Here is a 16,254-nt window from a genome sequence, read left to right as displayed (position 1 = left end):
ACGCACTCTCACCCTTCCATCATTGCTAGCATCTTCGGTACCGTGCATTGCCCTTTCTCACCTCGAGAGTTGGTGCAAACTTCGCCGGTGCATCCAAACCCCGTGATATGATACGCTCTATCACACATAAGCCTCCTTATATCTTCCTCAAAACAGCCACCATACCTACCTATTATGGCATTTCCATAGCCATTCCGAGATATATTGCCATACAACTTTCCACCGTTCCGTTTATTATGACACGCTTCATCATTGTCATATTGCCTTGCATGATCATGTAGTTGACATCGTATTTGTGGCAAGGCCACCATTAATTTTTCATACATGTCACTCTTGATTCATTGCATTTCCCGGTACACAGCCGGAGGCATTCACATAGAGTCATATTTTGTTCTAAGTATCGAGTTGTAATTCTTGAGTTGTAAGTAAATAAAAGTGTGATGATCTTCATTATTAGAGCATTGTCCCATGTGAGGAAAGGATGATGGAGACTATGATTCCCCCATAAGTCAGGATGAGATTCCGGATGAAAATAATAATAAAAGAGGCCAAAGAAGCCCAAATAAAAAAGAGAGGCCAAAGAAGCCCACCAAAAAAATGATGAGAGAAAAAGAGAGAAGGGACAATGTTACTATCCTTTTTCCACACTTGTGCTTCAAAGTAGCACCATGATCTTCATGATAGAGAGTCTCTTATTTTGTCACTTTCATATACTAGTGGGAATTTTTCATTATAGAACTTGGCTTGTATATTCCAATGATGGGCTTCCTCAAAATGCCCTAGGTCTTCGTGAGCAAGCAAGTTGGATGCACACCCACTAGGTTTCTTTTGTTGAGCTTTCATGCATTCATAGCTCTAGTGCATCTGTTGCATGACAATCCCTACTCCTCGCATTGACATCAATTGATGGGCATCTCCATAGCCCGTTGATTAGCCACGTCGATGTGAGACTTTGTCCTTTTTTTGTCTTCTCCACACAACCTCCATCATCATATTCTATTCCACCCATAGTGCTATGTCCATGGCTCGCGCTCATATATTGCGTGAAAGTTGAAAAAGTTTGAGAATACTAAAGTATGAAACAATTGCTTGGCTTGTCATCAGGGTTGTGCATGATAGGAGCATTTTGTGTGACGAAAATGAAGCATGACCAAACTATATGATTTTGTAGGGATGAGCTTTCTTTGGCTATGTTATTTTGAGAAGACATAATTGCTTGGTTAGTATGCTTGAAGTATTATTATTTTTATGTCAATATTAAAATTTTGTCTTGAATCTTTCGGATCTGAACATTCATGCCACAATGAAGAAAATTACATCGAAAATTATGTTAGGTAGCATTCCACATCAAAAATTCTGTTTTTATCATTTACCTACTCAAGGACGGGTAGGAATTAAGCTTGGGGATGCTGATACGTCTCCAATGTATCTATAATTTTTTATCGTTCCATGTTATTAGATTATCTGTTTTGGATGTTTAATGGGCTTTAATATGCTCTTTTATATTATTTTTGGGACTAACCTATTAACCGGAGGCCCAGTGCCAGTTGTTGTTTTTTGCATATTTCAGTGTTTCGCAGAAAAGGAATATCGAACGGAACGAAACCTTCGCGAGGATCTTTCTTGGAACAAACGCAATCCAGGAGACTCGGAGTGGAAGTCAGAGACACAACGAGGCGGCCACGAGGCAGTAGGGCACGCCCAGGGGGTAGGCGCCACCCTCATGGGCCCCTCGTAGCTCCACCGACCTACTTCTTTCGCCTATATATACTCTTATACCCTGAAAACATCCAAGGGAGCCACGAAACCACTTTTCCACCGCCGCAACCTTCTATACCCGTGAGATCTCATCTGGGCCTTTTCCGGCGATCTGCCGGAGGGCGATTCGATCACGGAGGGCTTCTACATCAACACCATAGCCTCTTCGATGATGTGTGAGTAGTTTACCACAGACCCTCAGGTCCATAGTTATTAGCTAGATGGCTTCTTCTCTCTATCTTTGGTTCTCAATACAAAGTTCTCCTCAATGTTCTTGGAGATCTATTCGATGTAATACTTTTTCTGGTGTGTTTGCCAAGATCCGATGAATTGTGGGTTTATGATCAATATTATCTATGAACAATATTTGGTTCTTCTCTGAATTCTTATATGCATGATTTGATATCTTTGCAAGTCTCTTCGAATTATCGGTTTAGTTTAGCCTACTAGATTGATATTTCTTGCAATGGGAGAAGTGCTTAGCTCTGGGTTCAATCTTGCGGTGTTCTTTCCCAGTGACATTAGGGGCAGCAAGGCACGTATTGTATTGTTGCCACTGAGGATAAAAAGATGGGGTTTATATCATATTGCTTGAGTTTATCCCTCTACATCATATCATCTTGCCTAATGCGTTACTCTGTTCTTATGAACTTAATACTCTAGATGCATGCTGGATAGCGGTCGATGTGTGGAGTAATAGTAGTAGATGAAGAATCGTTTTGGTCTACTGAAAGTGTGTGTGTGGAGGGGGGTTGCTACTTCGCACTTTGCTAGGTGAACCTCGGTTGGGGGCATGCATTCATAGCTTAGGATTTCCTTCGTGCCGACACGAGGGGGGTGGGGGCAAGCAATACCGTGCGCTTTGCGAGATAGGTGCCACATCGAAGTTGCATTTGGTATTTGAAAATCAAACCACCCTTTTCATACATAAATTTGGTCCACATGCAAGTGTGTTCGTGTTCTGACCCTCTCTCGCGTCAGTTTTCGTTAAATTTATAAACATTAGACAAGTCGGGTGATGCAACAGACATGGTTCACTCAAACTAACCGTGTGCCATGATGGTGCCCCTGTCACGCACACATCTGCACAGTACATTGGGCTCCACGAGGCTCCCCCTCCCAAATATCTGCCCGCCTCGAGGGTTTTTCTGTTTCATAACACACGGTTGTTATATCTGAACCGTGTGCGATGTTTCTTGTTCCCAATCCCGCCTGCATCCCTACAAAATATCTGCCCGCCTCGAGGGTATTTCTATTTCATAACACACGGTTGTTATCTTGGGACCGTGTGCGATGCACTATCATCAAAATTTTCAATAGCCCTGGCATTTCACTCTCGCATTTAACTCCCCGTAGTAAAATTTTCAGTACCCGCGTCATTTTCTCAAACACCCCCCGCCCCCTTCCACACACACACACACACACACATCAAAACCTCCTCGGGTGTGCGTGCACACACACACACCCTCCCTCTGTAATGCCCCGGACACACCTGCCGGTGGTCGTTACTCCTGGCGGGATCTAGACTGGCCCCATAGATCAATACTAGTCTTTTCTGTGCACTTTGTCCTCACTCGTGTGCACCCCGGAGCAACTTTCTGGTCGGTCACCCATCCTGAAATTACTCCAATCTGAGCACGCTTAACTTTGGAGTTCTTTCCGAATGGGCTCCTGAAAAAGAAGGAATTTCTTATTGATATGAGTGGTCTATCATCCCTAATAAGCCAGGCTATCACATACACCCCCACTCAGAGGAACCGACGTCCTCGTCGGGCCACAGGAACGTTCCCTCTTGGCACATACGTCTGTGCATCCAGTCCGGCCCATGTGCCATGTCATGTGCCACGATGGGTCACAAACGTCATACACAACATGACCGCGCATCTGTCCACAAACATCCGTGTAACCGCGAGGGTCGGCTCTGATACCAACTTGTAACACCCCGGACACACCCGCCGGTGATCGTTACTCCTGGCGGGATCTAGACTGGCCCCACAGATTAATACTAGTCTTTTCTGCATACTTTGTCCTCACTCGTGCACACCCGGGAGCAACTTCCTGGTCGGTCACCCATCCTGAAATTACTCCTGAGCACGCTTAACTTTGGAGTTCTTTCCGAATGGGCTCCCGGAAAAGAAGGAATTCCTTATCGATATGAGTAGTCTATCATCCCTAATAAGCCAGGCTATCACACCCTCGCTCGAAACCCTAGCAAGGTCCCCGCTACCGTTGCTGCCGCCACCGCCGCAAGGCCTCCATTGTCAACATCTGTCGGTTTGCCCGTACGGCTTACCCACCGATCTCCATACCCAGGCCGCCCTGAGTTTCTTAGATGACGCCTGCCAAACACCCCCTTTCCCACAGATCCCCATCCCCATCCCCATCCCCTACTCCAGAGCATCGCAACCTAAGCCCGGCTACGCTTCCCATGGAGCTCGAGGAGCGACTGGCCCAAAAGAGGTGTATCGCGATCTCTTCGCCCGACATCGCCAAGGAAGCTGACGACCATTACTGGCGGCAGGCACTCAAGCAGCGGGCTAGAGTATGCTGGCATGTCTCAGCCGCCGGCTACGACATCGATGACCTGAGGCAGGCTATGTCACAGGTTAAGTGGCCCACCCCCAACCCCTCGGGTTCAACCGTCGTCGATCTCATCCATGGCCCTGCCGCTGATCTCCTTTGGCTCGCTGTCAACAATTTGCCATCCTACATCGCCAATGAGCCCCTTTTGTCATTTCTGAAGGACACGTTTTGCGACGCTGGCTTGGGATCCACAGCTTCCAAGTCAGACCTCATCGACGACAAGCACGAGGAGGGCACCCTCTCCAGCTCTTCCAAGGGGAAAGAGCCAATCTGCTCTTCCAAGGAGAAAGCGCCCGTATGCGACATCAAGGAGGGCACCCTACAACTGTGCTCTTCCAAGGGGAAGGAGCCCATCTGCGACAACATGGAGCACATCCAGGGTACGTGCACTTCCCACGAGAACGAGCCCATCTGTGACAAGTGAGGAAACCCATGATTTGTTTTGCCGAGCCTCTTCATAGTGGGAAACCCATGATTTGTTTTGTCGAGTCCCTTTTGTAGTGTAGTGAGAATATGTCCAGTTTTAATTGCTATATCTGACTGTTTGCAGTATGCCTTGTTTATTTCAGTTGTTCACAATGTGGTGCTCTATATGTGCAATTATTTACTGTGCAGTACATTTCATCAATCCAGTTTTAAACATACCGATAGGAATGCATATATTTGCTTACTGTTAAGCCTGTTATAGCTAGCATATGCCTCTTTTAAAGTTTTTGATTGTCCGGTTGTTTGTAGTTAGCATATGTCCAGTTTCAAATGTTATCTTTGGTTGTTCGTAGTATGCCTTGTTTATTCCAGTTATTCATAACTTGATGTTCTATATGTGCAAGTATGAACTGTGCAGTTCAATTTCATCAGTACCAGTTTCAACAATACCACTATGAATGACTACATTTGGTTGCTGCATCTTGTAGTTAACACGCCTTTCTATTTTTTTTAACAATAAGCAGTGTACTTAGACCGGCACAATACCAGTTTGAATGACTATGTTTGCTTGTTGTTAAATGTTAGGCCTATTGCAGTTAACACACCTTTCCACTTGTTTTGCTTTACTAGCGTGCTTAAACCTGCACACTGAAGCTATCTTCTGGATATTATTTTGTCCTCATGGATAATTTTGGTTGATGTTTAGCCTGTTGTGCTTAACATGCTTCTCGATGTACCTACAAATGATAATTTTGGGAACGACTGTTGTTTTCCATCGAGATTAGTTTCATCCCATGGCTTATATCTGTTCACTGTTCAGGATATCGGTAGCTGGTACCATATAAGTCGGGGGCTGATAAGGGACTAATCGGGTGAATCGGACTTTTAATTGAATATATCTGCAACCCATTTATCGTTAGGTTAACTAGGGCCATATGTAATATATCTGAGGCTACATAGCAACATGCATTGTACTTAATGTCTAAATATGCAATCCTAGGCTACATAGCAACAAGGAAAAGTGTTACATTAATGTTCTAATGATGTCTAGATATACGTAGAAGAGCAGTAGCAGTAGCAACAACAACACATCCCTGTTTGGATACTCAACTTAGCAAGAGGTTAGAGTTAGTTTCTAGCTCATGACTAACCCTGAACTAACTCCATCCAAAGAGTTGTTTGGATGGCAGGGTTAGGTTGACAATAAATGCACTAGGAGAACTAGCTCCAATTAGCACCTCTTGGGTTGGATAGTTTTTTGGGGTGGGTTATAGATGCAACTAGCTCAAACTAGCCATCATGTTTAGATAAACTTTAGGGCTATTTGAGCCTGAACTAGCTCAAACTAACTATAAACCATGGATACCGCAGCAGTTAATCAACCGATAATTTGTAAGAATGCACTAAACTCCTTCCGGACCATAATATAAGATGTAATTCATCTAATATGTGAGTATATTGGATGTTATAAGATACTCCCTCCGTTCCTAAATATTTGTCTTTTTAGAGATTTCAAATGGACTACCACATACAGATGTATATAGACATATTTTAGAGTGTAGATTCACTCATTTTGCTCCGTATGTAGCCACTTGTTGAAATCGCTAGAAAGACAAATATTTAGGAACGGAGGGAGTATTATAAAAGAGTGTTGTACTACATCATTGTGCAATTGTTGTTTAGCTTCTAATATTAACTTGGTGCTTTTAGGTACATATGTCATTGGTAAAGATCCGAGCTTCGACCCTTTCTGCGTATGGGGCAATGAGATATCGATGAACCAGTATCAAGTGAGGATGCTAATAAAGATTGTTAGTAAAATGGGTCCAAAGATGGCAATTAAACTATTTGTTTACACTTTATCCAAGACAACACCGAACTGCAGGATGGTAAGTAAGAACTCTCCAACCTTATTTTTACTGCCCATAATGAATTGTGTTAGATGACAATGTCTAAATCTTTTTCCTTTGCAGTGGTTGCCAAAGCAGTTTACTCAAGATTACCTCTCAAACTACATGATTGGTGGGTATTCAAAGGTTAAAGTATTTCTACCAGAACACAATGATTATCTATATGTTTTCATGAATATCGTGAAGGATGGGCGGTCGGCCATCACAAGGGGTTGGACTAGAATCGTGCATGCCTTCTGCATGAAGGAGGGCACAATATGAACATTGCACTTCACCTTGTTCGGCAACCAGAACATTGCGCTTCATTCTTTATTTGGCTCTTATGTAATTTTTAAACATATGTATCTATGAATCGAATAATGCATTAGTTGTTTGAACCTGATGGGTATGAATAAAGCTATAGCATACATTCAAATCCGATACAATTTGAAATAGCAGGAATTAAATTACGATGAAATTATGCTCTCCAGGTTGTTACGGCACACACGATTGGTAAAACACAAACGTTTGCGATATACACCATAATCCAAGACGATTCACAGAGAGGAAATGTGTGCAAGAATGCACACAGTTGCCGTTTGCAAAGCGTGTGCGATGTCAGACAATATCACAAATGGTGCGGGCAAACTATATGTTTGTGTTAGTTGTCTTATCGTACACGATTCGCAACCATGAACGGTTTTTAATGAAATATGCATCGTAAACGTTGCACCACAGAATAGCGTGTGCGATAGTTGTCGTGTACGACGATGTTACGACAGTCCGACGTTTCGTAATCCTGTCCGACACTCGTACGACAATTAGCTAATCTTCTTAATTAGTTATCGCATACGGTTTGTGAAAAGCAAATGTGTGTGAGTGTATGCTTATCATACACGTTCTATAATAGTGAACGGTTTGTGATGGGCCGTGCATCATAAACGTAGCACCACAGAATACCGATTTTGATGGCAATGCGAGTACAAACGAGTAAGAGTACTGTAGGGACCTTATCCCCGACGGTTTCTGGGCCGTGTGGGAAGGACCCCCCTATCGCAGTCACTCACTAGGCGACGATCCCAAATGCCGTCGCGGAAAGGGGTTAAAAACCATTTGTATAACACCGACGCGTACTAGTGTTATGCGACCGAATCCAATCTGGTTTCACCCCTACTAGAAGGGTTGGGCGCGCTTTGCTGCGCCATTGTTGTTGGGTTTCTTAAAAACATAACTCACTCTATTTTAAAATAAGGTGTATTACTTTTTAAAAAGTCAAACATTTTTAACTTTGATCAAATTAGTAGAGAAATATATATCAAAATTCATAATACCAAATCGGTATAATTAGATTCATCATGAAATTAATTTCCATATTTTTTTTGGTTTAATATTATGGATGTTGACATTTTTGGCTCTGAGGAATTTGCCTTTCGAAAAAACTAATACGCCTTATATATTTTGGAACTGATAGTATTTAGTTTGGGGGTGCAGGGAGATGATGGAGTGCTTTTTTATATATAATTGGATGATTTGGTGGGCCTTTCTAGATGTGATTTTGGGTTATCCGCTAAGAAATTCATATCTATGTAGGAAAATTTCTATGTCGGTAGTTGCATGTACTGTATTAGTGTTACAGTATCATATGTTGGTGTTTCTTTTTTCTGGGTGGTGGGAGGGTGTGCGTGATTGATACGTTTTTACACCCTGGTTGCTGCTAATTGATTTGAAAAATGATTGGCCCGACCAAAATCATAAACCAAATCCATAATCGAATACCTCAATTGAATTAAAAAGTTTCAGAATTGAGGAACAATGGTGAATTAAAATAATTGTATGGGAGAGCTACTTAAAAAATTGTTGTCCTAGTCAAAATTGAGTGACTCGATTTTAAATGGAAGACCTCAATAAATAATAGTATAGTATGAAAGAATTAAATAAGAGAGCTTTGAGAAATTGTTGACTCGGTCAAAATCGGTGACCCAATTTCAATTGGATACCTCAATTGATTGTGAGCCCATTAAAATTGTTGGGGAACGTAGTAATTTCAAAAAAATTCATACGCACACGCAAGATCATGGTGATGCATAGCAACGAGAGGGGAGAGTGTTGTCCACGTACCCTCGTAGACCGAAAGCGGAAGCGTTAGCACAACGTGGTTGATGTAGTCGTACGTCTTCACGATCCGACCGATCAAGTACCGAACGCACGGCACCTCCGAGTTCAGCACACGTTCAGCCCGATGACATCCCTCGAACTCCGATCCAGCCGAGTGTTGAGGGAGAGTTTCGTCAGCACGACGGAGTGGTGACGATGTTGATGTTCTACTGACGCAGGGCTTCGCCTAAGCACCGCTACAGTATTATCGAGGTGGACTATGGTGGAGGGGGGCACCGCACACGGCTAAAAGATCAACTTGATCAATTGTTGTCTATGGGGTGCCCCCCTCCTCCGCATATAAAGGGAGGGAGGAGGAGGGGGCCGGCCAAGAGGAGGAGGCGCACCCAAGGGGGGGCAATCCTACTCCAAGTAGGTTTTGCCCCCCTTTCCTATTCCAACTAGGAGAAGGGGGAAGGAGGAGGTGGAGAGAAGGAAGGAGAAGGGGGGTCGCGCCCCCTTCCCTTTCCCAATTCGGATTGGGGCAAGGGGGGCCCCGCGCCACCTCCTGCTGCCTCTCCTCTCCCACCACTTTGGGCCCATGAGGCCCAATAACCCCCGGGGGTTCCGGTAACCCCCCAGTACTCCGGTATATATCCGATAACCCCCGGAACCATTCCGGTGTTCGAATATAGTCGTCCAATATATCAATCTTCATGTCTCGACCATTTTGAGACTCCTCGTCATGTCCGTGATCACATCCGGGACTCCGAATAACCTTCAGTACATCAAAACTCATAAACTCATAATATAACCGTCATTGAAACGTTAAGCATGCGGACCCTACGGGTTCGAGAACTATGTAGACATGACCGAGACACGTCTCCGGTCAATAACCAATAGCGGAACCTAGATGCTCATATTGGCTCCCACATATTCTATGAAGATCTTTATCGGTCAGACCGCATAACAACATATGTTGTTCCCTTTGTCATCAGTATGTTACTTGCCCGAGATTCGATCGTCGGTATCTCAATACCTAGTTCAATCTCGTTACCAGCAAGTCTCTTTACTCGTTCCGTAATACATCATCCCGCAACTAACTCATTAGTTGCAATTCTTGCAAGGCTTAAGTGATGTGCATTACCGAGAGGACCCAGAGATACCTCTCCGGCAATCGGAGTGACAAATCCTAATCTCGAAATACACCAACCCAACAAGTACCTTCAGAGACACCTGTAGAGCACCTTTATAATCACCCAGTTACGTTGTGACGTTTGGTGGCACAAAAAGTGTTCCTTCGGTAAACGGGAGTTGCATAATCTCATAGTCATAGGAACATGTATAAGTCATGAAGAAAGCAATAGCAACAAACTAAACGATCAATTGCTAAGCTAACGGAATGGGTCAAGTCAATCACATCATTCTCCTAATGATGTGATCCCATTAATCAAATGACAACTCATGTCTATGGTTAGGAAACATAACCATTTTTGATCAACGAGCTAGTCAAGTAGAGGCATACTAGTGACACTCTGTTTGTCTATGTATTCACACATGTATTATGTTTCCGGTTAATACAATTCTAGCATGAATAATAAACATTTATCATGATATAAGGAAATAAATAATAACTTTATTATTGCCTCTAGGGCATATTTCCTTTAGTCTCCCACTTGCACTAGAGTCAATAATCTAGTTCACATCGCCATGTGATTTAACATCAATAGTTCACATCACCATGTGATTAACACCCATAGTTCACATCGTCATGTGACCAACACCCAAAGGGTTTACTAGAGTCAATAATCTAGTTCACATCGCTATGTGATTAATACCCAAAGAGTACTAAGGTGTGATCATGTTTTGCTTGTTAGGGCAGTTTAGTCAACGGGTCTGCCACATTCAGATCCATATGTATTTTGCAAATTTCTATGTCAACAATGCTCTACACAGAGCTATTCTAGCTAATTGCTCCCACTTTCAATATGTATCCAGATTGAGACTTAGAGTCATCTGGATCAGTGTCAAAACTTGCATCGATATAACCCTTTACGACGAACCTTTTGTCACCTCCATAATCGAGAAACATATCCTTATTCCACTAAGGATAATTTTGACCAACTCCAGTGATCTACTCCTAGATCACTATTGTACTCCCTTGCCAAACTCAGGGCAGGGTATACAATAGGTCTGGTACACAGCATGGCATACTTTATAGAACCTATGGCTGAGGCATAGGGAATGACTTTCATTCTCTCTCTATCTTCTGCCGTGGTCGGGCTTTGAGTCTTACTCAATTTCACACCTTGTAACACAGGCAAGAACACTTTCTTTGACTGTTCCATTTTGAACTAATTCAAAATCTTGTCAAGGTATGTACTCATTGAAAAAATTTATCAAGCATCTTGATCTATGTCTATAGATCTTGATGCTCAATATGTAAGCAGTTTCACTGAGGTCTTTCTTTGAAAAACTCCTTTATGCTTTGCAGAATAATTCTACATTATTTCGGATCAACAATATGTCATTTACATATACTTATCAGAAATGTTGTAGTGCTCCCACTCACTTTCTTGTAAATACAGGCTTCACCGCAAGTCTGTATAAAACTATATGCTTTGATCAACTTATCAAAGCGTATATTCCAACTCCGAGATGCTTGCACCAGTCCATAGATGGATCGCTGGAGCTTGCATATTTTTTTAGCACCTTTAGGATTGGCAAAACCTTCTGGTTGCAACATATACAACTCTTTCTTTAATAAATCCTTTAAGGAATGCAGTTTTGTTTATCCATTTGCCAGATTTCATAAAATGCGGCAATTTGCTAACATGATTCGGACAGACTTAAGCATCGCTACGAGTGAGAAAATCTCATCATAGTCAACACCTTGAACTTTGTCAAAAACCTTTTTTCGATAAGTCTAGCTTTGTAGATAGTAACACTACTATCAGCGTTCGTCTTCCTCTTGAAGATCCATTTATTTTCTATGGCTTGTCGATCATCGGGCAAGTCAACCAAAGTCCACGCTTTGTTCTCATACATGGATCCCATCTCAGATTTCATGGCCTCAAGCCATTTCACGGAATCTGGGCTCATCATCGCTTCCTCATAGTTCGTAGGTTCGTCATGGTCAATTAACATGACCTCCAGAACAGGATTGCCGTACCACTCTGGTGCGGATCTCACTCTGGTTGACCTATGAGGTTCGGTAGTAACTTGATCGAAAGTTACATGATCATCATCATTAGTTTCCTCACTAATTGGTGTAGGAGTCACAGAAACAGATTTCTGTGATGAACTACTTTCCAATAAGGGAGCAGGTACAGTTACCTCATCAAGTTCTACTTTCCTCCCACTCACTTCTTTCGAGAGAAACTCCTTCTCTAGAAAGATTCCATTCTCAGCAATGAATATCTTGCCTTCAGATATGTGATAGCAGGTGTAACCAACATTTTCTTTTGGGTATCCTATGAAGACGCACTTCTCCGATTTGGGTTTGAGCTTATCAGGTTGAAACTTTTTCACATAAGCATTGCAACCTCAAACTTTAAGAAACGATAACTTAGGTTTCTTGCTAAACCACAGTTCATAGGGTGTCATCTCAACGGATTTAGATGGTGCCCTTTTTTAATGTGAATGCAGTTGTCTCTAATGCATAACCCCAAAACGATAGTGGTAAATCGGTAAGAGACATCATAGATCGCACCATATCTAATAAAGTACGGTTACGACGTTCGGACACACCATTACACTGTGGTGTTTCAGGTGGCGTGAGTAGTGCAACTATTTCACATTGTTTTAACTGAAGGCCAAACTCGTAACTCAAATATTTTACTTCTGCGATCATATCGTAGAAATTTTTATTTTTTTTACGATGATTCTCCACTTCACTCTGAAATTCTTTGAACTTTTCAAATGTTTCAGACTTGTGTTTCATCAAGTAGATATACTCATATCTGCTCAAATTATCTGTGAAGATCAGAAAATAATGATACCTGCCGCGAGCCTCAATATTCATCAGACCACATACATTAGTATGTATGATTTCCAACAAATCTGTTGCTCGCTCCATTGTTCCGGAGAATGGAGTCTTAGTCATCTTGTCCATGAGGCATGGTTCGCAAGCATCAACTGATTCATAATCAAGTGGTTTCAAAAGCCCATCAACATGGATTTTCTTCATGCGCTTTACACCAATATGACCTAAACGACAGTGCCACAAATAAGTTGCACTATTATTATTAACTTTGCATCTTTTGGCTTCAATATTATGAAAATGTGTATCACCATGATCGAGATCCAACAAACCACTTTCATTGGGTGTATGACCATTGAAGGTTTTATTCATGTAAACAGAACAATAAATATTCTCTAACTTACATGAATAACCGTGTTGCAATAAACATGATCCAATCATATTTATGCTCAACGCAAACACTAAATAACATTTATTTTAGGTTTAACACTAATCCCGAAGATATAGGGAGTGTGCGATGATGATCATATCAATCTTGGAACCATTTCCAATACACATCGTCACTTCACCCTTAACTAGTCTCTCTTCATTCTGCAACTCCCGTTTAGAGTTACTATTCTTAGTAACTGAACTAGTATCAAATACTGAGGGGTTGCTATAAACACTAGTAAAGTACACATCAATAACATGTATATCAAATATACCTATGTTTACTTTGCCATCCTTCTTATCCACCAATTACTTGGGGTAGTTCCGCTTCCAGTGACCAGTCCCTTTGCAGTAGAAGCACTTAGTCTCAGGCTTAGGACCAGACTTGGGCTTCTTCACTTGAGCAGCAACTTACTTGTCGTTCTTTTTGAAGTTCCCCTTCTTCCCTTTGCCCTTTTCTTGAAACTAGTGGTCTTGTCAACCATCAACGCTTGATGTTTTTCTTGATTTCTACCTTCGTCGATTTCAGCATCACGAAGAGCTTGGGAATCGTTTCGTTATCCCTTGCATATTATAGTTCATCACAAAGTTCTACTAACTTGGTGATGGTGACTAGAGAATTCTGTCAATCACTATCTTATCTGGAAGATTAACTCCCACTTGATTCAAGCGATTGTAGTACCCAGACAATCTGAGCACATGCTCACTGCTTGAGCTATTCTTCTCCATCTTTTAGCTATAGAACTTGTTGAAGACTTCATATCTCTCAACTCGGGTATTTGCTTGAAATATTAACTTTAACTCCTGAAACATCTCATATGGTCCATGAAGTTCAAAACATCTTTGAAGTCCCGATTCTAAGCCGTTAAGCATGTCGCACTAAACTATCAAGTAGTCATCATATTGAGCTAGCCAAACATTCATAACATCTGCATCTGCTCCTGCAATAGGTTTGTCACCTAGCGGTGCATCAAGGACATAATTCTTCTGTGCAGCAATGAGGATAAACCTCAGATCACGGATCCAATCCGCATCATTGCTACTAACATCTTTCAACTTAGTTTTCTCTAGGAACATATCAAAAATAAAACATGGGAGCTAAACGCGAGCTATTGATCTACAACATAGATATGCTAATACTACCAGGACTAAGTTCATGATAAATTTAGGTTCAATTAATCATATTACTAGAGAACTCCCACTTAGAAAGACATCCCTCTAATCTTCTAAGTGATCACGTGATCCAAATCAACTAAACCATAACCGATCATCACATGAAATGGAGTAGTTTTCAATGGTGAACATCACTATGTTGATCATATCTACTATATGATTCACGCTCGACCTTTCGGTCTCAGTGTTCCGAGGCCATATCTGCATATGCTAGGCTTGTCAAGTTTAACCCGAGTATTCCGCGTGTGCAAAACTGGCTTGCACTCATTGTAGATGGACGTAGAGCTTATCACACCCGATCATCACGTGGTGTCTGGGCACGACGAACTTTGGCAATGGTGCATACTCAGGGAGAACACTTTTATCTTGAAATTTAGTGAGAGATCATCTTATAATGCTACCGTCAATCAAAGCAAGATAAGATGCATAAAAGATAAACATCACATGCAATCAATATAAAGTGATATAATATGGCCATCATCATCTTGTGCTTGTGATCTCCATCTCCGAAGCATCGTCATGATCACCATCGTCACCGGCGCGACACCTTGATCTCCATCGTAGCATCATTGTCGTCTCGCCAATCTTATGCGTCTACGACTATCACTACCGCTTAGTGATAAAGTAAGGCATTACAGGGCGATTGCATTGCATACAATAAAGCGACAACCATATGGCTCCTGCCAGTTGCTGATAACTTGGTTACAAAACATGATCATCTCATACAATAAAATTTAGCATCATGTCTTGACCATATCACATCACAACATGCCCTGCAAAAACAAGTTAGACGTCCTCTACTTTGTTGCTGCAAGTTTTACGTGGCTACTACGGGCTGAGCAAGAACCGTTCTTACCTACGCATCAAAACCACAACGATAGTTTGTCAAGTTGGTGCTGTTTTAACCTTCGCAAGGACCGGGCGTAGCCACACTTGGTTCAACTAAAGTTGGAGAAACTGACACCCGCCAGCCACCTGTGTGCAAAGCACGTCGGTAGAACCAGTCTCGCGTAAGCGTACGCGTAACGTCGGTCCGGGCCGCTTCATCCAACAATACCGCCGAACCAAAGTATGACATGCTGGTAAGCAGTATGACTTATATCGCCCACAACTCACTTGTGTTCTACTCGTGCATATGACATCAACGCATAAAACCTGGCTCGGATGCCACTGTTGGGGAACGAAGTAATTTCAAAAAAAAAATCTTACGCACACGCAAGATCATGGTGATGCATAGCAACGAGAGAGGAGAGTGTTGTCCACGTACCCTCGTAGACCAAAAGCGTTAGCGTTAGCAAAACACGGTTGATGTAGTCGTACATCTTCACGATCCAACTGGTCAAGTACCGAACGCACGGCACCTCCGAGTTCAGCACACGTTCAGCCCGATGACGTCCCTCGAACTCCGATCCAGCCGAGTGTTGAGGGAGAGTTTCTTCAGCATGACGGCTGGCGACGATGTTGATGTTCTACCAACGCAGGGCTTCGCCTAAGCACCGCTACAGTATTATCGAGGTGGACTATGGTGGAGGGGGGCACCGCACACGGCTAAAATATCAACTTGATCAATTGTTGTCTATGGGGTGCCCCCCTCCTCCGTATATAAAGGGAGGGAGGAGGAGGGGGCCGGCCAAGAGGAGGAGGCGCGCCCAAGGGGGGCAATCCTACTCCAAGTAGGTTTTGCCCCCCTTTCCTATTCCAACTAGGAGAAGGGGGAAGGAGGAGGTGGAGAGAAGGAAGGAGAAGGGGGGCCGCACCCCCTTCCCTTTCCCAATTCGGATTGGGGTAAGGGGGCCGCGCGCCACCTCCTGCTGCCTCTCCTCTCCCACCACTTTGGGCCCATGAGGCCCAATAACCTCCGGGGGGTTCCGGTAACCCCCCCCCCCCCCCCGGTACTCCGGTATATATCCGATAACCCCC

The sequence above is a fragment of the Triticum urartu genome, chromosome 5A (assembly GCF_056163025.1).
Source record: "Triticum urartu cultivar PI428250 chromosome 5A, HENAU_Tu73, whole genome shotgun sequence".
Classification (NCBI taxonomy): domain Eukaryota; kingdom Viridiplantae; phylum Streptophyta; class Magnoliopsida; order Poales; family Poaceae; genus Triticum; species Triticum urartu.
The sequence above is the reverse complement of the archived record's forward strand: the minus strand, read 5'-3'. Positions refer to the sequence as shown.